This window comes from Callithrix jacchus, chromosome 9 (genome assembly GCF_049354715.1).
Source record: "Callithrix jacchus isolate 240 chromosome 9, calJac240_pri, whole genome shotgun sequence".
NCBI lineage: Eukaryota > Metazoa > Chordata > Mammalia > Primates > Cebidae > Callithrix > Callithrix jacchus.
In genome coordinates, this window is record NC_133510.1 from 111,221,941 (window position 1) to 111,247,087 (window position 25,147).

Sequence of the window (25,147 nt, forward strand, 5' to 3'; positions counted from 1 at the left end):
TGATAATAATATCAGATAATATCATCCTTATTTACAGATGATATTATCATGGCCAGAGAGTAAGAGTATCTTGACTAAGACCAAGCTGCCCATTCTTGCACAGTGTTCTATCACCTCTTGCGGAGAGGTCTAGCATCAGAGCCCTCCAGGCTTCAGTTTCCTAATCTGTAAAATGGGCATGTTAATAGAAACTTCATCATATGGCCATGGTAAGAATTCGAGAAAATCATCTCGAGAAGGTGGTTTGCAAACAGAGAGGAGTTATTAGGTAAACATCTAAGAGTTGGGGCTTTAATTCGACTTCCCCCACTCCATTTTACAGATGGTAAAACTGATTTATTCAATGAACACCATTCAATGACCCTAATATATGTTAGTTCTTGTGCAGGGGACGGAGGATACAGAAAAAAAGTAATATCCCAGATCTGGCCTCCAGGAGCCTCCTAGCTAGAAGGAGAGACAGACAAGATGACGGGTCATTAGAGCATGGTGTGGCAGGAGCCGCGATAAGGGAGGGACAGGCCCTGGGAGAGCCTCGCAGACAAACCCTGACCCAGTGCAGGTGGGGGCCTTCTCAGAACAAGATGCCGGAGAAGGGCATGACTTGCCCAAAGGTAAGGTTATCTTATTCCCTGAAGCTTTGGGGGAGTCCAAAAAGGCCCCTGTGCATCAAGAGATAACTCTTCCTGTGGGCCTCCCGAGTGTCTGACATAATACCATTTGAGTGTCACTAGTTTAGGTTACACCTTCTTTCCAAAGAAAAGCCCAAGCTGCCTCCTCCTCCACCAGAGGCCTGAATGACCCAGTCCCACTCACTCAGCAGCCAAGGCATTTAGAAGAATCTTTCCTTCAAATCAGTTTGGAAGGGGCAGGAGAGACAGCAGGAACCACAGAAGACTGGCCTTGTGAACAGGTAGGGGACGCAAAAGGGAAGCTGAGGGCTTTCCCTAACAGAAAAGAAAAACTCAGAACCTGGACATTCAGGCGTGTGACCTCAGAGCAGTGACCTGGCATCTCTGAACTGCACAGGTCTGAGTGATTGGCCTTAAATCAAGAAGTAGTTCCCTGATCACTACAATGTGCTGTTTGTTTATAATTTTGCCAAAAGCCAGCTTGCCCATTTAAAATGGTCTATTCTGAAAACAGAGGAGGGAGTAGAATATTTTCAACAGAGAGCGGCCCACAAAGGGTTTGTGTCCTTCATATACAAAGAACTCTTAGATATCAATAAGAAAAAGATAAACATGCTCCCGAGCAGAAAGAAATGGGAACAGATTTGAAGAGGAGAGCACATTAGAAATGTGGAAAATGAGAATCAGCACTAATAAAGAAATGAAATGCCAATTGAAGCATCTAGATATTATTCTCAACTTCATATCAGAGAAGGTTTAAAAGGTGGGTTTAGGATGTGAGAATACTGCATCCTGGTATAACGTCATAGAGAGGTCAAGCTGTCACAACCTTCCAGGAGACAGTGTGACCAAAAGCTCAGTCTTAAAAGCATGCAAACCTTAAATCCAGCAACTTTTAAAAGGTATTCATAAACACACACACGAAGATGTCATAGTAGATAAAGTGCTCATTGCAGGACTGTCCTAATAGAAAAACAGAAGCAAATCTAATATGGAAAGGTCAAATAATTGTAAGACATTCTTTCTACGCAGCCATGAAAAATGTATATTGGAAGAATATAGTTGATATGGAAGAAAGTTCACAATCCACAGTTAAGTAGGTTACCAAACTAGAGGTGGGAATCCACACTCACATAGTTAGTTGTGCGTCCTGCTATTTCTTTAAAAAAAAAATGAACATGCATTACTTTTGACATCTGGAAATAATAACAAAACTCTTCCTTTTGACAAATATGAAATTATAAAAAGAACCAAAATTTCTCTCTGTTAATGTTCCCCTTCCCTGGCCCCTCTCAGAAGATACCAAAGGCAAGTGTGTGGTGATACCTTCCCGCTGGTCTCTGCCCAGAAGTTCTTCCTGAGGGTTCCCTGCAACTTCAGGCCACTGAAGGCTGTTGAGGAGACTTGCGCACCCTGGCTTCTTTCTCCCAATCACACGGCTCCTCTGGCTGTGGTAGTTTGCCCAGAAAGCAGTTCATTCATTTGTTCATTCAAGATCCCCCTCCGAACTCCCAGAGCGCAGCGGCTAGAACACCCCTAACCACCCGGGTGTTCTTTCCTGAGCTCCCTGCTAGCAGCTGGGGCTGCTTCCCTGAATGGGACAGGGACAGAACTCAGCCACAGAAACAGCTGGAGGGAGGAGAGCAGGAGGGAGGGGCAGGAAACTGATTTCACCAAGAGCGGAAAAGGCCGACTTTGTAGAAAGGGGGCTGCGAGGGGAGGGTGTCCCTACCAGCCCGGGACCGGGCTAGTGGGTGGCGGCGAGAGCCCGCTGGGGACGACCCGCCCCTCTCGCAGCCGGGAGCCACGCCCACTGAGCGCAAACCAGGAGCACAGGCGAACCCTGCGCTGCTGGGGGGAGTGCAAGTCCCCTGCTCCCGGTGAGGGCTAGAGCTCCACACTGAGAGATTGGCTGTCTCTCACCCTGGGCCTTGGCAATGCTGTTCATACACCTGGATACTATTCCTACCCTAATTCGTGGCGGATGGCTTCCCACTGCCTCTTCAGGTCTCAGGTTGAAGGTCACCTCCCAACCCTCAGGGCCTGCTCTGCCCCTCAGGGTCACCCCGTCACCTCCCTGATGCAGTGTTATCCCTGCCTGTTAAGGTGTCTCTCTCCTTGCACCAAGAACTCTAGGGAAAGAACTGGATTTTGTTCCCTGCCCTATCCAGGCACTAAGTGCCTGGATTATCAGCTGTGTGCTTATCACTGTCTGTGGAATAATCAAAACAGCTGAGAGCCAGGCCGTGTACTAGGCAATGCGTATTTACTCTTCATGGCAACCCTAGAAAGCAGGAATTACTACCCCAGTTTTACCAGTAAGGAAACTGGAGCACAGAGAGTTTAAGTCACTTTCCCAAGACCACACCGGCAGCCACTGACAGAGCTGGGATTCCAACCAGACTGTCTGTCTCCGAGGCCCACCCTTGGCCTCCAGACTGAAGAAATAACAGAAGTACCCACCGTGGGCCCCTGTGCCAAGTGCTTTTGTGGAGTAAGCCATGCGAACCACCACCAACATCTGGGAGGCATCACTTGCCCATTCCACACATGAGGATGCTGGGGCCACAGAGCAGAAGTCATTTTCTCAAGGTGCCCAGCTCATGCTGACCAAGCCGTGGCTGGATCTGAGTCTGTCTGGTTCCAAAGCCAAGACTGCCTACAACTGCCTAAAGTAGTATTTTTAGAAAGGAAAAGACAAGGGAAGGGCAGGAGAGGGGAAGGGAGAAGAAAGGAAGACCTGGAAGGGTGGGAAGGAGGGGGAGGTGAAGGCAGAGGGAGACAGGGAGGGAGGGAGAGGAGAGAAACCTATATTTTGGGCCTCAAAATGTTGGGCAGGTGGAGGAGTATGTCCTCATCATCTGATCAGCCTTAGATCCCCACTGACCTCTCACCATCCTCAATCCTTTAATTTAGTGAGATTTACACTTAGAAACCATCTAATTTCATTCTTCCATTTCACAGATAACTTGAAGCCCAGAGAGGTTGAGTCACTTGCCCAAGGTCACGCAGGTCTCTACAGTCAGAAGTTAGGCCCAGTCCACTCAACTCTCTTCTTTCTTCTCTCCTTCATTGGGCTTATCTAAAGAATAAAACATCTTATCCAAACACTTAATGTACAGATGGGAACCCTGAACCCAGGGGAGGCAAGGGACTCACCCAAGCTCTCCCAGAAGTTAGTAACTGTATTAGTCCACTCTCATGCTGCAGTGAAGAAATACCCAAGACTGGGTAATTTATAAAGAAAAGAGGTTTCATTGACTCACAGTTTCACACGGTGGGGGGCCTCAGGAAACTTACAATCATGGTGGAAGGCACCTCCTCACAGGGTGGCAGGAGAGACAGTGAGTGCCAAGTGAAAGAGGAAGCCCCTTATAAAACCATCAGATCTCATGAGAACTCTCATGAGAACAGGATGGGGGGAAAACCACCCCCATGTTTAATTACCTCACACCTGGTCCCTCCCATGGCTCATAAGAATTATGGAATTCCAATTCCAGATGAGACTTGGGTGGGGACACAAAGCCAAACCATATCATTCCCCAAGTTCTCCTGGTCCAAAGGAAAGGATATTTCCATGACGTATCAGTGATCCTGTATATCACCGTCTAATAGAGACCAGAGAGTCCTAAAGTCTTTCCAGACCAGCCCCAGCAACCTCACCCAGAAGTTGTTAGAAACGCACTCAGGCCTCACTGCAGACCTAGGCAGTCAGAAACTCCAGGAAGCGATCTGGCTTTTAAGAAGCGCTCTGGGGATTGTGATGCTTGCTCAAGTTTGAGATCCACTGATACAGGCATTTCAATTAGGAATTCATTGAAATGGGTCCTGGAACAACTTACCAACGCACAGAACAGTGGCTAAGAACGGAGGCTTTGATAGCAGATGGACCTGGTTTGAATCCCTGTCTCTGTCACTGTAAGCTGTGTGACTTGGGCAAGGCCTTTCCCCTCTGGAGTCTCAGTTTCCTCATCTGCTGTGGACAGTGGAAGAGGAGGAGAAAGAAGAGGGAAGGGAAGGAGGGAGAGGAAAAGAGGAGGGGGGAAAGAGGAGAGGAGGAGAAGGAGGGGCCAAGTAGAGGAGAAGGGAGGGGGAGGAGGAGAAAAGGAGGAGGGGGGTAAAAAGGAGGGAAAGGGAGGAGGGACATGAAAAGAGGAGGGAGGGGAAAAGAAAGAAAAGGGAGGGGGAGAGGCCAGGAGGAGGAGGAGAAGAGGAGGAGGGAGTAATGAGGAAGAGGGAGATGAAAAGAGGAGGAGGAAGGAGGAAGAGAGGAGAAGGAGGAAGAGGAGGGAGGAGGCGAGGAGAGAGGGAGGAGGAGAAGAGGGGGAGGGGTAAGGAAGAAGAGGGAAAGAGAGGAGGGAGATGAAAAAAGGAGGAAGAGGGAAGAGGAGAGGAGGAAGAGGGAAGAGGAGAGGAGGAAGAGGGAAGAGGAGAGGAGGAAGGAAGAGGAAGGAAGGGGAGGAGGAGGGGTCAGGAAGAGGAAGGGGGAGGAGGAGAAAGAGAAGAGGGGGAGGAAAGGGAGATAAAGGAGAGGGGAGGAGGAGAAAGAGTTGGGGAGAAGGGGGGAGTGTGGGAGAGAGAAGGAGGCCAGGAGGCAGTCTTTAAGGAAGATCAAGCACACGGGGACTTTGGAAGGGGAGCTGGGTAAATCCAACCCAGGATGGACTGCTGGACATGCCTCTTCCTCCCCAGAGATAGCTGTGGCTGCAGCAGGCCTCCCTCAGCCTCTGGCCTCCCAGCCAACCCCAGGCTCAAGTCTCAGCAGCCAGGAGCCACATCTGGCCAAGCAAGGACACTGGTCCCCCAGCCAGCTGGGCCCCTGGGCAGCTGGCAGAGGAGGCGGGAACGCACAGCCCCACTGGGCCAGTGAGGAAGGCGTGGGTGGGGCTGCCTGGCTCACGGCTCTCCACCTGGTGGCTGTGGCAGTCTGAAGCCGCTGGCCTTTGGCCACCCTTTTGAACAGGGCTGAACAGTTTGCCTTTTCTTTCTTGGAGCAAGAAGTGTTTGTTGGTGGTGGGGGGCGGGAGGGGTTGTTTTTGTTTTAAATAGGACTTTAAGGGCTGACCTGGCGACACTGGGACTTGAAAGAGAGGCAGTCTCCTCCAGCACCCTTGGAGAAACATCTCCCAGAAGCCCCATGTAACGCCAGGATGGAGGCTCAGGCTTCCCCTTGAGGTCCAGCTCTGGTTGGCAGGTTCTTGATTCCCGGAGCTCTGAGTTAAAGGGAATCAGAGGCCACATCCTGGCCGGACTGGAAGGAGCACAGTGATCCATGAGCAGCACCTGCCCTGGGCCAGGGGTGGGAGGAGGGTTGCCTTCCTCTCCCCATGCTGTCCTCCAGGGAAGTCTGTCCCATTGGCACAGGATGGGTGGGTTCAGCAGGGGCTCCTTCCAGCTGCGCCACTCCATCTCCCAGTGCTGGCTGTGCCTAGCGTAATGCAGCGTATATGTTCATTCTCAAGCCATCAGTAGCTCCTTCCAACAAATCTTCAGTGTTCACAGATTCCCAGCCCTCTACTCAAAGCAGAACAGTGTCCCCAGCCTCCCTGATCTTCAGCGGCTAAACTAGGTTCACCAGAGGCTTTGAAGGTGCTTCCTGCCACAGGAAGGGTCCTCTCTGAGTCCAAACTCTGCCTACTTTGGAGTTTCTTTAAGGTGTGGAAGGGCTGCATGGGAATGAGAGCTCCTCTATTTCCGCCAAAAACAGGCTCTGTGGCTTTGGGTGAGTCATTTCCCTTCTCTGGTTCATTAAGTACTCATAGATGCTTACTGGACCCCATCTCTGTGGCAGGCACAGGCTGGGGAACAAGACAGCCATGCCCCATGTTCGGGAAGCTGGCCTGCTGGAGAATTCATTTTATTTATTTATTATTTATTTATTTATTTTAATTATTTTGAGATGGAGTCTCACTCACTCTGTTGCCCAGGCGGGAGTGCAGTGGCAAGATTTGGGCTCACTGCAACCTCCACCTCCTGGATTCAAGCAATTCCATCACCTCAGCCTTCTGAGTAGCTGGGACTATAGGCATGTGCATTCACACCTGGCTAAGTTTTGTATTTTTAGTACAGATGTGGTTTCACCATGTTGGCCACGCTGGTCTCGAACTCCTGACCTCAAGTGATCCTTTTGCCTTGGCCTCCCAAAGTGCTGGGATTACAGGCGTGAGCCACCATGCCCAGCAAGACTACCCTTTTAAATGAGATATGATGCTTTCTAAGAACCCCTTAATCACCAGGAAAGATTCCCAGGCAGGCTAGGCATGGTGGCTCATGCCTGTAATCCCAGCACTTTGGGAGGCTGAGGCAGGATGATTGCTTGAGGCCAAGAGTTCAAGACCAGCCTGGCCAACATGGTGAAACCCTGTCTCTACAGAGAAAAAAAAAAAAAAAAGCAGGGCATGGTGGTGCATTCCTGTAATCCCAGCTTCTTGGAGGCTGAGGCATGAGATTTGCCTGAATCCAAGAGTTGGAGGCTGCAGTGAGCTGAGATCACACCACTGCACTCTAGTCTGGGCCACCATGCAAGAGTCTGTAAAAAAAAAAAAAAATGATTCTCAGGCAATTAACATGTCTTGAAGATGGAAGCAGCTTTTAAAGGAACAGAGGGCAAAACAGGCTGGAAGTCTGTGACAGGCAAAATAATGGTCTCCCAAGACGCTCGGGAGACCATTATTTGGAACATCCCCAGAACCCGAGAATATGTTACCTTAGGTGGTAAAAGGGAAGGGATTTTGCCAATGTGATTAAATCACAGATCTTGAGATGGGGAGATTAGCATGGATCATCCAGGCAGGCCCAGTGTCATTAGAAGAGTCCTAATAAGAGGAAGGCAGGAGATCAGAGTAAGGGGAAGGCAGTGAGGTGACAAAGAAAGCAGAGATTTACTGATGTGGCCACAAGCCAAGGAGTGTGGGCAGCCTGCAGACACCAGAAGAGTCAAAGAACAGATCCTTTCCTGCAGCCTTCAAGGGTAACTAGCCCCATGAAAACTTTGATCTTAGGCCATGAGGTTCGTTTTGGACTTCTGAGCTCCAGAACTGTAAGGATACAAATCTGTATTATTTTAAGCCACTAAGTTTGTGGTGATTTATTATAACAGCAGTACAAACCTAATACAAGAGCTGTTTCAAAGAAGATCAGAACATTGGGCTTGGGGGCAGGCCGATCTGGGCTTGAGTCTCTGCTCCACTTGCTAGCTGTGTGACCTTATGGAATTTCCTAACTTCTCTGAATCTCAGCAAGTGGGAGTAATAGAGTCCCACCTCAGAAGACTGTTGCAAAAATTAGAGTTGATATACATCACATGCTTAGAAAAGAGCCCGGCACAACTGTCATATAGTAAATATTAGATTTCCACCCCCTATTATTGAGCATTAAAAAGGCCACATTCCTTGTGCAGGAGGTGGGTTTCATGAGGGGGGAAAAGGCCACATTCCCAAATGCAGGCCCTCAATTGTATATTGGGACACTGCAGAATCGGCCATCCTGATGTCTCGTTTTGTTCTGTGTTACTCCACTGCTCAACAACACTCCATGGCTCCCTATTACAGTGTCTTGACTCTGATCTATCAAAATCCCCCATAACCTGGCTCTTGCCAACCTCATCTCCCAAGGTGGAGAAAACTAAAGGGATGCCACAGCTGGAAAGAGACCTAGCAGGAGCAGGACCTTCAGAAGTCAGCTGAAATGTTGCTTTCTCCCAACCCTGAGACTAGGTCAGTGCCCTGATAATCACTCTCATGGCACCCTGACCTCCACTGCAGCACTGTTCTCAACCATAATGCCATGATGATGTGTGCAAGGTGTATTTCCTCCCTCTTCCCCAGCACACCTAAAGCTCCAGGGGGACAGGGACTGGGTTCAGGAATGCAGCAGCTGCTCAATACATGTATACGTTAAATGAATGAATAAATGGATGGCCACAGTGAGCAACCAGCTCAGGCCAGCTGGGCCACGGACCCAGGGAAGCCTTCCTGAAGGCTGAGAGTTCTTAACCCCAGAGAGGACTGCAGAGTTACCAAGACAGGAAAGTTGAGCACTGAGCTGTCACCAGACATGTGCTGTACCCCCAGACAAATATTTTATTGGAAACATGATTCATGACTGTGCAGTGTGTGTTCGAGGAACTGTGAGAGTTACTTCTGTCCTGTAGACTAGGCTCAGAGAAGGAGAGGGGAAGAAAAGGGAGTTCCTTGAGGACTTGAGGACTGTCTGAGGTGGAGATAGATATAATTTTGAAGTTCAGATTTTTGGAACTGAGAAACAGTAGGAAAAATCTAGCGGCCTAGTCTATTCTGTCCATTCGATGAGCATCCAGGCCCCTGGACTTTTGTCCAAGCTGGAAAGGGTTAACAGCACAGCAGGGTTAATGGTCCCCAGGGGAGATAAGGAGTCAGAGACCACAACTCTAAGGCCAGCAGAGGAGTTTTCCTGATGGGAGTGGGCAGGGCTCACTGCTCCCTGGTGAGCCCTGGGGACCCCACCCACTCAGCCCCTCCTGAAAAAGGCGTTTTCCACTCTGGGGGTTGTGGGACCATCCTGGATGCCTGGAAGGGTGGGACAACTGGGCAAGGTTGTTCTAGAGCATTTTTCCTGGACCCCAGACTGGGATGGGAGGAGCTCAGAGCTGGTGAGGCCTCGTCACTCGGTGACGTCCTGAGTGCAGTTGGAGAAGTGCACATAGCTCTCTTCCGGGAAAGCCTCCATTCTGGGGGTGAGAGATGCAGTGGGGAGAGACATGGGGAATGGAGGCCCAGAGAAGGTTAGTGACTGCCCAAAGCCACACAGCAAGTCCTGAGCAGCTGATCTATTCTCCCAGTTCCCAGGGAACTCCACCAGCCCCCATTTCATACACATACAGACACAGGGGCTTCTGGCAACCTCACCCCTAGTCATCCCCCCAGCTGCGCGGCCTACCTCTTTCCCTCCTACCCTGAACCCATGCAATTTAAAGGCTCCACACCTTTGTTAGAGCTTCCCCTTTGGTCAGAAATACCCTCTCACTACCATGTTGCCCAGCCACCCAGTAACCTTCTGGTCATCTTTCAAAATCTAGCTCAGATGTCCTCTCCTCCAGGCAGCCTTCCAGGATTGTCCCTTGTCTTCCCACCTATGTGGAAACGTTGATCATCCCTTCTGCCAACCATATCTGTACTTGGCCAACACACTCATCCTTTCTCAAATCACACTGCTTTTCACTTCACCATGTGTACATCTGTCTCTGCCCCTGAACTGCCATCACCCTGGTTCTGACACAGGACCTAATGGTCATACCAAAAGGGTTTGAAGACTCGAGCCATCCCCTAGTCTCTTGCCTCTCTTCCCAGGGCCAGCTGTTAGTATGAGCTACTGGAAATGGACAAGAAGCACCAAACCCACTGCATGTGTACATCTGTCTCTGCCCCTGAACTGCCATCACCCTGGTTCTGACACAGGACCTAATGGTCATACCAAAAGGGTTTGAAGACTCAAGCCATCCCCTAGTCTCTTGCCTCTCTTCCCAGGGCCAGCTGTTAGTATGAGCTACTGGAAATGGACAAGAAGCGCCAAACCCACTGCATTTTAGGGTAGTCAGCCTAGTGGACAAGACCACAACCTTTTGAGGTCCAAAAGACCTGAGTTCAAACCCAATCCTGCCACTTTCTTGCTCTGAGACGTTGGGCAAGTCACTTCCCCTTTCTGGGTTTCCCTTGCCCCTTCTGCAAAATAGAGATAGTGATCCTGACCTCAGAGGACCAGAGGAATGATCGGGACAATTCTCTAGAATGATGCATGTAGCATGTACGACACGGTGCTCGGAGTAAGCACTTAATACATAGCATTGCCGTATATCTGTGGGTTGTTTCTGGAAGCCCATCCCCCACACCCCTATCCCCAAATCTCCCTCTGGCCTTGCAGCATTCACCAAAGTGCCTATTTCTTGCCTTGTTGTTAACAGGGAGGAAGTAAAGTCATGTCCACGTACTGGCTATGTGACCTTGGGAATGTGATTTCACCTCTCTGAGCCACAGTTTCATCCTCTGCAACATGGAGATAGTAATAGTAGCTGCTGGGCAGGGTACTGTGAGAAGGAAAGGTCTTAGCACTTGTAAAGTCCTTTGAGCAGTGCCTGGCACCTACTGAGTGCAGACAGGCAAGGTAGCCGTCAATGGCTGGATTCACCATCTCAGCCCCTTCTTTGTCCTCCCTCTTTCTCCTCCCATCCCCAGCCGCAGCCCCGCCCACCAATCCATAACAATTCACTTGGCTTCTTTTCCTGCCTTTGTTAAGGAAACCCACAGCCTCCGAGATGGCTGGACTCAGAGTCTTCAGGTCTGTATTAGTCCATTCTCACACTGCTATAAAGAACTACCTAAGACTGGGTAATTTAAGAAGAAAAGAGCTCTAATTGACTCACAGTTCCATGGGCTCTACAGGAAGAATGACTGGGAGGCCTCAAGAAACTTACAGAAGTCATGGCGGAAGGAGAAGTGGAATCAAGTACCTTCCTGACATGATGGTGCAGGAGAGAGAGAGTGCATGTGAGGGGGGACATCCACACACTTTTAAACCATCAGATCTTATGAGAACTCGCTCACTATCACCAGCACAGCATGGAGGAAGTTTTCCCCCATGATCCAGTCACTGCCCACCAGGTGTCTCCCCCAACACTGGGAATTGCAGTTCGATGTGAGATTTGGGTGGGGACATGGAGCCAAACCATATCAAAATCCTCAGACCTGCCCAAGTCCTGGGACACCTCCACAGCCACCAGTCTCTGGCTTCCTTTTTAAAGGACTCCTTTTTACCCAGAAGAAACCATATGAAGCCCCAAAATATAAGGCAAACAGAAATGGACATACTTAGTTAAGGAAGACAGGGACAGTGGAGCCACCTCTTTTGATGAGCTGGGTCCCCTAAGGTCCTCCCAGACTTCATCTGAGCACAGCTCAAAGTCTCCCAATTAATCCAACATCCCCTTTTTCAACCACTACTTGGGGTGTGAGAAGGACTTTTCATTTTTTTTTTTATTATTTTTTTTTTTTTCATTTTAGGTTTTGGGGTACGTGAAGAACATGCAAGATTGTTGCATAGATACACACATGGCAGTGTGATTTGCTGCCTTCCTCCCCATCACCTATATCGACTTTTCATTTCTATGTAATTTCAAACTTACAAAAAAGTGGCAAGAATAGTACAAGAAACTCCATTATAGGGAGTTTACATTTATTAAAATATATTTATTAAAGTATTTTAAATATTTTATGTATTAGAATATTTTAAATATTTTATGTATTAGAATATTTTAAATATTTTATGTATTAGAATATTTTAAATATTTTATTTAATAGAATATTTTAAATATTTTATTTAATAAAATATTTTAAATTTATATTTATTAAAATATTTTATATTTATATTTATTTATTAAAATATAAATAATTGGCAACTCAGGGTAAATATAAACTTAAGAACTTCTTAAGTTCTTAAGAATTTACCAAATTATTGATATATTATCCCATCAATTCCATTATATCCTCTTTCTCCTTCCTCTTTCTCCCTCTCTTTCTCTCTCTGTCTTCAACTTTCTAAATATTTTATCTTGAAACACTCCCATTTTCCATATGGGTAAACTGAGGCCCCAGGAGTTACTTGGTGCCCCTGAGCCCATGGCCCCACACTTGGGTGCCTGAACCTGGAGCCCACCAGCTTATCAAGGGCCTACAGAGATATTTGAAACCTGTAATCATAAGCGAGTTGGCCCCAGAACACCAAAAGGAAACTGCGACATCAAAATTAATGAACGTCTGGTCTGACGTCTGCAATGCATGAGTGAATCAGCTGCACCTCCACGGCCTTCCTGTCGTTGGAAATAGAAGAGCACAAGTCACGAGAACACGATGAATAATTTATTCTTCATAAAAGCCCAGATTGTATGAATTATTTTAAAACCTTTCTAGATATTTTTATAAGAAACACGCATTTTGAGGTTACCATGATGTGGGGTGGGGCCCCCAAATGTCAGAGATTCCAGAGCCTTCAAAGGCTTTAAAACAAGCTCTCCTTGCCTCACATCTCCTTGACCCTCACTTGAATTGGGCATAAGATGGAGCTTTTTCCATGTATTTTTACAACAAGGCTGTATGTACCTTTTTATGTGGGTCATAAAAAAAATAAAAAATTTTCAAAAACATGGAGCAACACGAGGAATTCGTCATAGCAACCGGGCTGCCTTTCCTATTTTTGAAAAGTAAGCTTCCCCCTCCTCCTCTTAGTACAGAGAAAGTTTATTTTCCTATGGGAGCCTCTGACTCAGGACTCAGGCTGCTGCCTCTGCAGAGAGATGGGAGGAGTGGGGGCCCTGGCCCTGGGCAGGTTGGGTGACACCCAGGGACTGAGTTTATTTGCTCAGGGGTCCCAGGCCTCGGATCCCCTCTACTAGCATCTGCGCTAGGGACCTGATGCCCGGGCCTCCTGCTCTGCTCATCCACACATCCCACCACCCAGGAGGCCTCCCTCACCTTATAGCAGCACAGCTAGGAGAGTTATACCAGTTTTGTAAATATTAAAATATTTCCTAGGCCGAGCGTGGTGGCTCGCATCTGTAATCCCAGCATTTTGGGAGACCAAGACAGGCAGATTATGAGGCCAGCAGTTTAAGACAAGCCTGGCCAATATGGTGAAACCCCCATCTCTACTAAAAAATGCAAAAATTAGCTGGGTGTGGTGGTACACACCTGCAGTCCCAGATACTCGGAAGGCTGAGGCAGGAGAATTGCTAGAACCCAGGAGGTAGAGGTTGCAGTGAGCTGAGATCACACCACTGCACCATATGTGTGTGTGCGTGTGTGTGTGTGTGTGTGTGTGTGTGGTGTATATATATGTTTCCTGATCAGTTGGTTAAACCCCAGCTACACAAGGTCGTCTCCTAGAACTAGCCCATGATCCAGGAACTAAAGGGGTATTGCCAGCTAGCTGGGAGCCCAGAATCCTCATATAGGGCTACACTGTTATTGGTCATGGCCCAAGTCCTATCAGGTGATAAATGGAATATTATTGCAGCCTGTGTGGGCTTCACAATAGCAACTTGGAGGGGGGCACAGTGTAGGTTTGAATCCTGCCTTCATACTTGCCAGCTGTGTGACCTAAGGCAAGTGGCTTAACCTCTCTGTGCCTCAGTTCCCTGATGGAGGTAATAACAGCAATAGCAGGTTGTGGTGGGATGATTTGTGTTAATGTGTATGCCTTCATCCATTTGGGCTGCTCTGACAAAATATCATAACTGGGTGGCCAATAACAAACATTTATTTCTCACAGTTCTAGAGGCTGGGAAATCCAAGGTCAAGGTAATGGAAGACTACCTTGGGACTGAGTTTATTTGCTCAGGGGTCCCAGGTAGACAGCCATCTTTTCACTGTAACTTCATGTCAGAGTTGGAGAGGTCCTCTCTGGGGTCTCTGGTATAAGGGCACTAATCCTAATCAAGACAACAGAGTAACCTCCCAAAAGTCCTCACCTCCTAATACTCTCAGCTTGGGGGTAGGGATTTGAAACATATGAATTTTTGAAGGGACACACAACACTCAGACATTAGCACCATATGAGGCACTTAGCATAGTTCTCAGCACAGAGAAGGCTCTCAAAAAAATGTTCTTATTATGTATTATTAGTTGATATAATAATTTAATAACACTATCATCACATCTTCATAATACTTTTTTTATTGCATTTTAGGTTTTGGGGTACATGTGCAGAACATGCAAGATAGTTGCATTTCTTAGGAACAAAGCAATGAAATAAGAATTTCTGCTCCATCAGTTACTAGCGGTGTGATCTTGGGCAAGCTATGAAACCTCTCTGAAACTGATTCCTCCTCTGCGAAATGTGGATAATAACATAAACACATAGCTCAGCTCCTGACTCGTGGTGAGTGTTTGTTCCTAAACACTATTATGCTATTATCAGGGGTAGGAAGACTATAGCCCAAGAGCCAGATTTGGCCCACTGCCTGCTCTTGAAAGGGAAGTTTTATTGGAACCCAGAACCACGCCCGTTCACTTATGCGTTGTCCGTGGCCGTCTTCACACTGCCATGACGGGCTGGGCAGTTGCAACAACAGACTGTATCGTACACAAAACCAAAAAATATTTACTCTCTGATCCTTTAAGGAAGTTTGCCAACCCTTGATTTTTATTATTATGAGCTTCTTTAACAGGAATAATTGCAATGTATACCATATTTCAGTTCCCTCAGTGGACTACACACAGTAAGGTTTGCTTTCTAGGAACCACCAGGGACCCATGATTGTCCTGCAATGATTCAAAGATCCCCTTAAATTGTTCACTGTAGCATATGGGGAGAGAAGCCATAGGTTTTCAAAGGAGGCTGTGGCTGATGAGAAGCTCATAATCACAGGATCATAAGCATCTGAGGAGCTGGCTCATGCTGAAATCAACACCTGCCTCCAGTTTCCCAGGCTTACCTGTTCTCACACAGACCCACTCCAAGACACCCAGGGTTCATCAGTAAGGTCTTGTTTTGTGCTGCTTTAGTGCCTGCTCTGCAGCGGCTGGCTGCCTCCCGCTCCTACACTTCCACATTCCTTTTGTGTGATGTTGAGGACACAAAGGAAATGGAGGCTCCAAGAAGTTACTTAACATTCAGCAAAAGAAACCTGTGGATCACTACCCCAGAGAGATGTCACTCACCCCAGAAAGATTCCTATATCTGCTCAGATTCACTCTTCAGGACGCAGGCGAGAATCTGCTTTCTCCTTGGTTTAATAGGATTTTGGTTGTGTGGTATGGAAAACACCACAAAACGTCATCATAGACCTCCAAGATGTTAAGAAAGTTTGTGGCCATACTCGTTGGCTTTGTTCCACACCCACAGATGTCCCCCTTGGCTTCCACTAGTTGAGCTGTATTTGCTCCTATCGGGCCCTGATGTCGTCGAAAAGACCAGGCTGGACTCAGTAACCTGTAACACCTGTCTTCATTAGAGTTTCCCAAGGCTGGTGTGATCCGGGCATGCTGACCCACGAGGCCCCCGCTGCCTGCATGCCTCTCTTCTGCTCGTCTCGTCCTTGATTCATCCTGGCCTACTGTTTTTTGTTTTTTATTTCTTTGTTCTAATTTTAATTTTGTTTTTGCTTTATTAAAAAATTAAATTTGCTTTTTTAGAGACTGGGTCTGGCCATGTCGCCCAGGCTGGTCTCAAACTCCTGGTCTCAATTAATCCTTCTGCTTCAGCCTCCCAAGGCACTGGGATTACAGGCATGAGCAACTGTGCCCGGCCCTGACACACCACTAATGAGAGCCAGAGATCAGATGGTCTCATAAGATTCATCAACTATTTCTGAGAGAGCCTAGGTCAGGTGTGAACAGGAGTCCATCCCCAGATTGCAGGTTTCAAGAGGGCAGGGAGCATGCCTGTAGAGCTGCCTGCTGAAGCTGCAGCACCCCAAATATCCTACACATAGAGCCTAGGCCCCCACGTTGAAATACCGAAGTCCACAAATCCTACAGTAGAAGGAAGAAAATCTTTCATTAGAAATCAAACTTCAAGGTGTTATATAATATTACCGACACAAATAAGACACCATCTTTTTTGTTCATTTACTGGAATATAACTATGATTCTGAACCTGGAAATATTTGGATGACCTTCCTAAGAAATTGATGGTCTTTAAGGAGGCCATAAACACGTAAAATTATGCACATATGTCTGTGTGGGCACAAGCTTTTCTGGGGAGGAGGTCCAAAATTTTCATCAGATTCTCAAAAGGATCCCAGAACCTCAAGGGGTTAAAAGCATGAAACCACAAATCTGATCCTTATTCATGCACCTAATGCCTGGCACTGTGGATGGCACCTGATAGGTGCTCACAGAATGTTTGCTGAATGAATGAATGAATCAACCGATGACAGCTGAAAGCAGCAAACTGCCTGATAGGAGATTTCCTGGGTGGTCAAACCCCACTAATCTGAAATTTTAGGGTAACTTGAATGTACTCTTGTCAGAATACATCACCAGGGGAATAAAAGGTAAATCAGTGGTGCAAACAAGAATGAGTGGTGACTGATGTTGAAGGGTGCCCACTTGACAGCAAGTGTTTGCAGAATTGCCATTTAGTGCCCTGTTTGTTGAAGCAGGCTCCCCAAGGAACTTTACAAAGTTTGGAGAGAATGTGATGAAATCAGAACCCTCATACTCTGCTAGAGGAATGTAAAATTGTACAGCCACTTTGGAAAACAATAAGGTAGTTCCTTAGAAAAACAAAGAGTTACCTCATGACCCAGCAATTCCATTCCCAGGGGAAATGAAACTATATATCCACACAAACCCTGGTATGCCAATGTTCATAGCAGCACCATTCATAATAGCCAAAAAGTGGAAACAACCCAAATGTCGATCACCTAATGAAAGGATAAACAAAATGTGCTATATGCACACGAGGGAACTTATTCCAACATAATAGGACTTAAGTACTGATCCTCGCTGCAACATGGATGAACCTTGAAAATATTACATTAAATGAAGGTAGCCAGACACAAAAGGCCACACGTCGCATGATTCTATTTATATAAAATGTCAAGAACAGGAAAGTTTATAGAGACAGAAAGTAGAAAGTGGTTGCCTTGGACTGTGGGAGAGAGATTGGAGAGAAATGGGGAGTGGCTGCAGTACATACAGGTTTTTTTCTTCTTCTTCTTTATTAGAGACAGGGTCTTGCTCTATTGCCCAGGCTGGAGTGCAGTGGCGCTACCTTGGCTCACAGCAACCTCCACCTCCTGGATTCAAGCGATTCTCCTGCCTCAGCATCCAGAGTAGCTGGGATTACAGGTATAATTTTTTATGGATTTTTAGTAGAGACAGAGTTCCACCATGTTGGCCAGGCTGGTCTCAAACTCCTGACCTCAAGTGATCCACCCACCTTGGTCTCTCAAAGTGCTGGGATTACAGGTGTGAGCCGCCATGCCGAGTCACATACAGGGTTTTGTTTGGGGGCTTTTATTTGAGGCAAAGAAATGTTCTAAAGTTGATTGTGGTGGTGGTTGCACAATTGTGTGAACATACTAAAAACCATGGAAATGTATACTTGAAATGGATTAATTGCATAACATGTGAATTCTATATAAATAAACATATCATTTAATATGTTATATAATTTAATGTTATATAGAAAGCATATGTATGTTAAAAATATAACTATATATGTTAAATATATAATATTACATTATATACTTATGTTGTACATATTAAGTACATGCTTTCTGGTGACCGTGTTAGTTCATTTTGTGTTGCTATAAAGGAATACCTGGGGCTGGGTAATGTATAAAGAAAAGAGGTTTATTTGGCTCATGGTTCTGCAGGCTGTACAGGAAGCAAGACAATATCTTCTCAGCTTCTGGTAAGGCCTCAGGAAGCTTTTGGTCATGGCAGAAAGGAAGTGGGGCTAGAATGTCACATAGCAAAAGAAGAAGCGAGAAGGAAGGGAGAGATGCCACCCTCGTTTAAACAACCAGCTCTCGCATGAACTAATAGTGAGAATGCACTCTTTACCCCAAGGACAGCATCGAGCCATTCATGAGGGATCTGCTTCTGTGACCCAAACACCTCCCAGCAGGTCTCACCTCCAGCACTGGAAGTCACATTTCAACCTGAGATTTGGAGGGGACAAACATCCAAACCATATCAGTTATAGATGGACAGAGAGATCGAGAGAGAGAGAGAGACAAATACTTCTCCCACCTACCCACCAAATGAATGAATGCATAGCTCTGAGGTCTCCAGTAAAGCCCAAGACACTAATGCATTTTTCAGTGAAGCTTCATATTTTTTTAATAAAATTCAGGCACGTGTTGCCTTCTATTTCAGAATGTGGCCATGTTAATTTTAATATAAAATTTTTTTCTCCAAGTTCATGAAAAAAATTTGTGCTCCAGGGAAAAAGAAAAATAAGATATGTATAAAGGTCGTGTGTGTGTGTGTGTGTGTGTGTGTGTGTGTGTGTACATGCGCGCACCTGTGTATATGCAGAGAAAAAGGACTGGAAGGAAATGTTCCAAGATATTAGCAGTGGTTATCTCTAGGTAGTGGGATTATAATTGGTTTTTTCTTCTTCTTGATACTTTTTTCCTTTCCCATAGTCTTAATGAATGTTTCATGGTATTAAAGAATAAACATTGTTGAGTTCAACAGATGAGGCCCCAGAGGGAGACATCAGGCAATGTTCTTCTGGAGAACACTTGGTACCCCCCTCACTGTGATGCACACACCCTGACTTCACGCCCCAAGCATCACAACTGAGCCCTGTGGGGGACATGTGTGCACACAGGGAGGCTTCCAGCATTCCCTGCTTTCTGCAGGTGCTGGTAGAGAAAGTGGACTTATTCCCAGAGAGCAGATAAAGCCAGAGCCTTTGCAATATTCTGAGAAAAAAAAATCAGATGATCATTATATGACAACTGCTAGAGGAGGCGAATAACAGCTGGGAATGACATGGGGGACAGAGCTCTGGACTGGACATTAAAAGACATCGGTTCAAGTTTCTGCTTTGCTTCCAACCAGCTGATGACCAAGTCAAGTCACTTCCTCTCTCCATGCCTCAGATTCCCCCTCTATTAAACAAGGGAATGGGTCCTTCTGATGGTTTACGATTCTGTGGATTTACATCTGCTGCTGTCCTCATTTCCACTATTCATGTAAAAAAAAACAGTAGAAAGCCCCTCATATTGATTGCCTAGCACAGCCCTTGTCCCCCCAGGAATCTCAAGGACCATTCTGCCCCAAAAGGCAGTCTCTAAATTGACACATACCTCTTTTCCATCCACCTAATTGGAGAAGATACTCTTAAGAAGGCAGCACGAGCAGATACCTTTCCCCACCCTCTGTACCCCTGAATTTGCTCAAGTATGACAATATGTATTGAGCTCCCTCCAAGTGCCAGACCCTAGTGCTATACGGCGAATAAGACAGACCCTGCCCTTCTCTCTCAGAGCTCACAGCATCCACAATGACCACCAATTAAGGACCACCTGTCATGTGAGAGGGGGATTCAGGTACAACAATTCCTTATAGGCCTTGCATCAACCCTGTGAAGCTGATACTACCATTCACATTTTACAGCGCAGAAAATGTAGCCTTAAAGAAGTGAAGTGCTTTTGTGCCAGCTCAGGGAGCAAACATGGCAAGACCAGTGTTCTGACCCTGATCAGTTACACTTCAAAGGCACCTGTGATGTGCCAGTGGTTCTTAACTTTGCAGTCCAGGCAGAACAAAGGACTTCAAGATGAGCTGGGTCTTGAAGTCTCCATCTAATCTCTACCCTTTTGATCTGGCCATAAAAAATAACTGGAGAAAAGAAAAATAAATTGCAATAAATGTGATGCCATAACATAAAACTTGCTATTGATTTTATAAGAGCAAGCTATGAGCTCAGACAAATCAATTTGTATTATAAAACCATACCCTATATCATGGACAAGACACTAAATAAATGTTGAATTGCAACATGAGAAAGTTGTTTTTTTTAATTCTTTTGCCATCCTTCTCATTATACCAGGGAAAAGTCTCAATTTGGTGCTACCAGGTCTTCAACACTTTCTTCAAAACTTGCCAATCTCCCTTCATAACAAAGAAAGATGAGGTCTCAGGCTCAGAGCCTTGGACAGCCAACAGTATCAAGCAAACATTAATCAGAGTGTTTTATTTTCATTGTTTATGTGGGGGTGGTATTTTATGGTCACCTTCTATTTGAGGAAAATGATATTGGTTTTCTATTTACTGTGGTCATATAAATTTCCCTTTTGAGCTACATTCACTGATATTTTTAATGAGTACATTCACTGATATTTTTAATGAGTAGATTTAAGGGACAATATTAAACTCACGACACCATAGAAGTGGTATACAAGCAGGGAAAAAATTTTAAAAGTGGCATTGGGATGGCTGGAGCTTGAGAAATGCTGTCCCATGAAATTAAAAATAACCCAGCCATGTAATTATATTGTCCTGAAGGTAGATTCCAAGTTACCTAAATAGCACAAATCCACTACAGCCCATCATTATTAAAGCAAATTTCTGAAGGCTTACATAGCAGTTACTTTAGCAACAGAGGTATAACAGAATCATATTCTAACCACAAGACGTACGTGCCTGAAAGTCTAATTATTGGAAAATTATAAACCTATAATGCAGCTATGCCTGACTGCGTGCTGCAGGGCTGGCCGAATATCTCAGGGTAATTGGATAAACCACATCTCCATAGAGGTTTTGTGGAAAGGAAGAACCCTTCCCCCAACACCCTCAACAACCTCAATGATGCATTCATTCATTCATTCATTCACTCACTCAGTCATTCACTGCACTTTTTACTAGGTCTCTGCTATACACACTGGAATACCATGAGGGGCCACACAAGCCTGACAACTGCCCCTAGCAAGTTTCCAGTCCAGGGCAGGGTGTCCACCTTCAACCCCAGCCTCCCACACCTGAGTGTCTAACTGCCAACTAGGCTCTGAAAAGAGCCCCATTCTTTGAACACATGTAACAAAGGAAGCCTGCTTTACCTGGAGGTGGGTGGTCAGAGGAGGCTTCCAGGAGGAAGTGAGCATCAGGCTGAGATCTAAAGAAAGAACAGGAATGAACGAGGGAAAGTGGGAGAGGAGAGGGATGTGAAAGAGCAGGTGCTTCCATGTGTGGGGGTGTGGCATCTCACCCTGGGAGTGAGAAGAGCATCTCACCCTGGGAGTGTGACTCTTCGATTCCAAGATATGCATTTCATATGTCTTGGCCCCTAAAAGCAATCCAGTAATGGCATCTGTTCTTCAGTAAGAAAACAGCTATCTGACCCCAACACTGAGGAAAAATGTAGAGCTGCTGAGTGGGTTTCTGCATCGCCCCCACTCCCATGGGATTCTAAAGAGGGACTGTGACCACTCAGAACTTTCATCAGACACACCGGCATTCAAAAAAACACACAAACTAACAGTTGTTCTTGACCCTGGCTGCACTTCTGACTCTCTAGGGAGCTTCCAAAATCTCCAAGCCCAGGTCACACCCAAACCAAGTAAGTTAGAATCTCTTGAGGTGGAGCCCAGAGATCAGTAATGTATAAAGCTCCCCAGGGAATCCAGTGTGCAGCCAAGACTGAGAACCAAATAGGGAACCCAACCTCTATGGTGGAAGCAAATCTACAAAGACACACTGAGCCCTCACTATGTGCCAGGCACTGGGCTGGGGGTGGAGTGGGGATTCGTGAGAATCAGATCCCACTGTGGTTTAACGATAGCTGTGGAAGACCGCACCCACTTTCAAAGTATGCACTAGAACCAAGATAAAGACGAAAATTGCTCTGGTCATGCCAATTGCCTGGGAGTTCAGTGCAGATTCTGAGTCAGTAGGTCTGGGTTGGAGCCTGAGTCTGCATTTCTAGCAAGCTTCCCCGGGATACCTGAGATGCTGCTGGACTGAGAACCACACCTGGGTAGCAAGATTCTAAAGGAAACTGCTCAGATCCAGGCTACTTCTCCCCACCATGTCTCCACCACTCAGACAACGCTGAGCATTGTCTGGAGATGATTTTTTTCTAAGTTTTGGAAAAGAAGGAAATGTACCCTCATAGCCTGCCAGGTGTGGGTTTGTATCCCCATGACAGCTCCCAGCATACACCTTGAGAACACGGGGCATAGCTCAAGAAGAAAGAGAAGGGCTGGGGAGGGGGGTGCCGGGTCGGGGGTTTTCAAAAATAGCAAACCATCTGTGCCCAGCAGCCCCCGCTGCCTAACGAGTCCCCCATCTGGGGCCAGAACAAAGGCAAGGAAATTCAAGAAGCATAGAGATCAAAACGGCCTCAGAGGCTCTCCCACAGCGAGTCTGCATTTCTAATTAATCATCCCATTCTTGGCAAATCAATTGTGCATGTTTTAAAATCTGTACACCAAGGGCAAGGGATGGGGTGGGAGTTGAAAGCAAGAGAGCTTTGGAGCCGAGCTCAGGGCCATGAATTCTTGGGGGAGTAGCTGAACAGTGGGAAGGAACAATGGAGTCAGCCCTGACCCATTCAGCAGAATCAGAAAAGAATAGATCAGGGAACACAAACGCTTGCAGAAACCAGGCAGGTCATGGGAACCGGTGGACTGTGCAGGAGCAATGGGGACTGGAGTCAGGGACTGGTCCACCTGACCCCAGAGGGTAGCTACTCATTGCCAGGCGCTCCTTGCGAAGCAGAAATTCAGGCCTGGCTTTGCTGGATCTTCCTTTTTGTTTTTGAAAATATCTGAAAGTAAGATTCTTTTAAACATGAAATCTCTGATTTATAGAGGTTGGCTCAAATGCTTTGGAAACACCATGCTCTCCGTCAGAATATATCCCAGAACCACATATGGAGTGCACGCAGCAAATGTGTAACCTCTGATATAGAGATCGGAGGCATTACCTGGAAAATGAAAAGCTATTCCCAATTAATTTAAGCCAGAACTCATCAGATTCTCTGGGAGGCCTCAGATGAAAGAGAATGTGTACTCACATCATGCCTACTGGCAGCAGACACTGCATCCACCTCTCCAGTGGCTTATTCATTTAAATAAGACTAACTGAGCAGCTACTATTTTCCAGGCCCTGGGCTGTGTACCGTCATCAGGTTGTCTCTGAGAGCAATGAACGTCCACAGGATCATTTCAGATAGTGGCAAGTACTAAAAGGTGCATAAAACAGGGGGTCGTTGCCTGGGTACGGTGGCTCATGCCTGTAATCCCAACACTTTGGGAGACTGAGGAGTTCAAGACCAGCCTGGCCAACATGGTGAAATCCCAACTTTACTAAAAATACAAAAATTAGCCAGGCATGGTGGTGCATGCCTGTAGTCCCAGCTACTTGGGAGGCTGAGGTAGGAGGATTATTTGAGCTCCAGAGATGGAGGCTGCAGTGAGCCATGATCACATTGCTATACTCCAGCCTGGGCAACAGAGCAAGACTCCATCCCCCCCCCAGAAAAAAAAAACAAAATCAAAAACAGGGGTGTATGATGATGGCAGTCAGGAATCAGTTGTGTGGGTAGGCAAGGTAGGCTCCCTAAATCTCAAGGCTGCGGTTGTCAGCCATCGAAATCTCAGGATGGACTGTACCAGCCAGAGGAAACTGCCAAGGCAAACACCCTGAGGTGGATAAGAGCTTCAACTGTTTTCATTCATCATCAAGATAAATGTATGAGGCATTGCTATGCCCACTGATCAGATGAGGACACTAAGGCCACACTTGCTCTCAAGATCACATGGCTAGTGAGGAGCAGAAAGCCAATTACTGATCCCCTGTCTTACACCAGTAATATCACTAAAACGGGCGACTAACTTGGGGGCCACTTTCCCATCTTTGCATAGTTAAGGATTCCTCCCTAAATCAAAGGAGCCAGCAGATGAGGCTGCAGTCTTCGAGCCCAGAACATTCTCTATGGGGTCCCTCATGGTCCCCAGGCCAGCAGCTGTCTCTGTGTTTGGAGCATTCAGGGCACTCATCTTTCTCATCAACATCCACACATACAAGGACACATTAGGACTTCAAGACCTCCTCCCTGGAGACCATGGGATGCCCCTGAGGTTTTGGTGGAAGCATCTGCTGAAATCAGGGCATCCGACCAGCACCCAGATGTGTAGAAGAAAAGAATTACCACAATAGTCCATTATGCTTTCTAATACCTCTCAAGCTCTTCCTCACAGTTTTATGTTCTCAGCCTGGAACTCACTTCCCTGGACTTCCCCAGTGGCTTGCTAAAGAAAATATCCTTGTGGAACCTCTTCCGGCAGTGTCTATTTGACTCAGGAATTAGGGAGGGGAAACATCATTTTTCCCAAAAACAAGCACAGGTAACTTTTGTGTCAATCAGATTTTTGCCACCTTAATGCTGTCTAGCAAAGCACCTAAGATTCTGTGGCTTAAAACCGTAATACTGCATTTGTGAGCTGGAGGTAATCAGCTAACCTGGGCTTGGCCAAGCTTGGCTACAAGCCATTGATTGGATCCCAATCTGCTCCAGGTGCCACTTACTCTCCCTGGACCCCAGTCGGCTAGCCAGCACGTGTAGTTTTCAAGGTGATGGCAGAAATGCAAGAGGGGTGAGCGTAAATCCATGAAGACTTTCAAAGCCCAGGTGAGGAACTGGCACATCGTCCTTTCTGCCCACATTCCATTGGCCAAGCAAGCCACAAGGCCACATCCCACTAATGTGTAGAAGAAAGTGAATAATCACAGCGGTCCATTGTAACTTCCAATACTTTTCAAACCCTTCCTCCCAGCTTAATGCTTCTCATAAAACTGACCCCATTTCTTGGCCCAGTAATGTCATTAAAGCTAATGACTAACTTGGTGTCATTGTCCTGTCTTTGCCTGGCTAAGGATGCCTCCCCAAATCAGGGGGAGCCAGCAGGTGAGGCTATAGTCTGTTACCCCATATATTCTCTGTAGAGGTCCTCATAGCCCCCAGGCCCAACACTAATGGGGTGGAGTAGACTTGCCCCCTAGTGAAGGTATTGCAAAGAC

The 25,147-nt window shown here is 46.6% G+C and overlaps 1 protein-coding gene across 2 annotated transcripts in view; it reads right to left on the bottom strand.

Annotated features, from left to right (window-relative positions):
- Positions 1–2,247, bottom strand: part of CMKLR1 (chemerin chemokine-like receptor 1) — a 53,402-nt gene extending 51,155 nt beyond the window's left edge. For both annotated transcript variants that reach the window (XM_035257481.3, XM_035257476.3), the window contains exon 1: positions 1,959–2,247. The gene's annotated coding sequence lies outside the window, so the exon portion shown is untranslated. The remainder of the gene's footprint in view (positions 1–1,958) is intronic.
- Between the last annotated feature and the right edge of the window lie 22,900 nt (positions 2,248–25,147).